Below are 3069 nucleotides of genomic sequence, written 5' to 3'. Positions count from 1 at the left end.
CAGAAGTTATAATAATATATTATGTATACATTTCTTATGTACAATAAAACTAGCATCTTATGCAAACTGGCATAAAGACCAAAGACCATAGGCTTTAATTCTGTATCGTATACATTCATTTGGTAATGAATTCCAGCTGAAAAATATTTTCATTAAACTTGCGTTATCGGCTTTTATAGCCGGCCATATGTGGTATAACACTCTAGCAGCAATAAAATATGCTACAGACAAGCTATACGATAGACCACAAAAACCTCTAAATGAAATGTAAAGAAATATGTAATAAAGCAAATATATAATATAATATATATAATATATATACAGTAATATTTATAAACATGTTTATCGTGAAGTAGTTAATGCCCAATCAGTGAGCGGGGTGAGTCCAATTTTTGCACGGTGAAGTGAGGCATCATAGTGCCATACGACAGAGTGCTGCAAGTGGTTGAAAGGTTGACACCAGCTGTCACCTGATAGTTGTGAAGGCAGAGTTTGTAACCCATATCAGTAATGTCTTTGCTGTCTTTGCAATAGAATCCACTGCCAACAAAAATAGGACAGCTATCAACCTGCTGCAGATGCCTGATATTAATAAAAAAAATATTTATTTTAGATGCTGGAGAGCTTCCCTGTAATTGGTCAACTAAATTTTGAACATCATTCTGTTTTAGTACAGTCAAAACTTAGCTCATGATTCTCTCTAAAAACAAATTTTATTAAAAAGACATAAAATTTTAATAAATGCATTTTAGATATATACCTAGGCATAAAAGTAATTTTCAATCAAGCTCTACAGGAGTTCAAGCATTACAGGTGTTCAAGACTTTTTAAAATATTAAAAATAAGTAGAGAAATCTAAGAAAGCATTAAAATGAACATGTAAAACTAATCAGCAAGCATATCATACTAGCACACTTTAAACTTATATAGCGTAAGTTGGGGTAAGTTACATTGCATATTTTTGTCATGGCTAGCCAGTACTTTTGCTCACATGTTTCTAGGGTTCTAGGGCTGTCTAAGAAATTTCTTTTGTTGTTGATTATTATTGAATTATATTTATCTTCACATATAATTTAGACTTATATTTTTATGTTTTATATATACCAAAAAGTATTTGAAAAATTCTTAGATTTTGGAATAAATTAAATAATATGCAAAAACATTTAATTATTTTGATACACAAGGCAACAATTAGAATTTATGTTAAAAACAGTATATTGTGTACTTTTTTGTTAAGCATGCTGCCATTGAGTGTTGCCAGCAGACGCAAGTCTGTCGTTATGAAGGCTAATGAACATACACAATGTTGGTGAGTGTATAAACCACCATTAATAACAATTGTACTAATCTAACTTCGCAATAACTGAGAGCAACCAAAGTGGGTGCCTCATCAGTTTAAGCATTAGTATAGTATACCTTTTCTATGTATTATCTTTTTGTCAATTCATAACATTTTTTGACAAACATGTCAATTTTCTAATTGAATTAAAATGTATACGAAACCCTATTTCCTTAGTGCTTACCTTGTGGTAGACGACATGATGAGGCACTTTTCTTTTGTGACGTTACTTAAAGATACCTAAAACACAAAACTTTGGTAAGTCAAGCTATGGCAATCCTACTACTTGTTCTACTAGTGAGAAAGTTGAATGTCGAGTAACCGCATCTCCTATTAATACTTTTAACTTTTGCAGATACCAAATGTATGCATGTATAACTTGTAACTGGTATTAATAATAGTCAACCAAAATTATGGTTTTCATCACATTCCAAAACAGAACTGAGAAGACAGAAATCAGGAATTATTGAGTGAGATGAACAAAAGTGCCTTGAAAGTTTTAACCGAAGCTCACCTTCTGCTGACGGTAAATTTGGTACTGAGCCGAGAGAGTCTGAAACGATTTATGAGGACGTGACCGAGTTGTGGTAGCCAAGTTGTTCCGTCTATGAATGAAGCATGCGTCTGTCACGCCTGTGTTATTATCTCGAGTCAGTCATGCATGACCTTACCCCACTGTATTTAGCTAACTAGCAGCGCAGTTTGCTTAGGAAATTTCCTATTGTTTATGATTGGCTGTTAAAGTTGCTGTTAATATCATTATTATTGTGAATCATAAACAGTGCGAAGGTGACTGTACTCATTGATCGGCAGCAGACGTCTGAGCAGCTTCGGCCACAGTCAGCCAGTTTCTCAAACTAGATTCTTCCAAAATTACAGTTTTCTAATCAAGAAAAAAAATGAAGTAACGGGTTTCTCCACTCAAGTCATCCAAACATAATATTTCATGTACTTGTGAACTCACAAGCAGTGAGGGTGGAGTTATCCCACCAACACCTGCTTATTGCAACAATGGGGGCTAGACTCTCAAGCTTTTTACTAAAGATAGATGAGCTACCCAGTTATCAGATAGATTGGGGCTCATTTAAATACCCTTGAAATGCTCACAGATCTCTCATGTGGCGGTTTCTGCACTAGTATCCTTTCAAAAATATACTTGCGCCGCCTTTTTTCTGATTCCAACAGAGCTTTAGCAAGAGAAGCACAAATATGATTTTAATTTTAGGCTGTGTTCAGTGTGTGTAATTTTAGTCAGTGTTGAACCTTGACCTATGTATAGTTAAACATAAAAACAACTCATTCGACTTGTTAAACCATTTGGATACATTAGTTAAAAGCAACTTTATGAGGAAATAGTGGCATTCCAAAGTTTTGATAGAGGAAAACGTCTAGTATAAAGAGCTAAGGCTACATATTTACAGATCATGAGCTTAAGCTGGTGGTAAAAGTATTTTGATGTATAACTATGGCAGCACATTCATCGTTCATACTCTTTGTAAAGGCAGCCCCCATAAACTTTTAACTATATATATAGCCATAAAACAAATATAAACAGCCTATGTAATAATGATATAATTATTACCTTAGCAACTTAAAATAATAATATTATTAATATAAAAACTTATGATATACATTTACTAACTTGAAAATAAATATATTCATGTTATTTAATAGTACAGACAACTCCAGCTTTAGAGATGCAATCTAACGCAAGTATTACAAACTCAGTA

At 33.2% G+C, this 3069-nt stretch overlaps 1 long non-coding RNA gene across 1 annotated transcript; it reads right to left on the bottom strand.

Moving 5' to 3' along the window:
- LOC137406205 (uncharacterized) lies at positions 1–1988 on the bottom strand. Its single transcript, XR_010979845.1, has 3 exons — positions 1854–1988; positions 1524–1579; positions 1–540 (listed from the first exon to the last, which is right to left on the bottom strand). It is a non-coding gene; the product is annotated as an uncharacterized lncRNA (long non-coding RNA).
- Between the last annotated feature and the right edge of the window lie 1081 nt (positions 1989–3069).

Source organism: Watersipora subatra, chromosome 10 (genome assembly GCF_963576615.1).
Source record: "Watersipora subatra chromosome 10, tzWatSuba1.1, whole genome shotgun sequence".
NCBI classification, from domain to species: domain Eukaryota; kingdom Metazoa; phylum Bryozoa; class Gymnolaemata; order Cheilostomatida; family Watersiporidae; genus Watersipora; species Watersipora subatra.
Note: the sequence above shows the minus strand (reverse complement) of the source record. Positions and strands in the feature narration are given on the sequence as shown.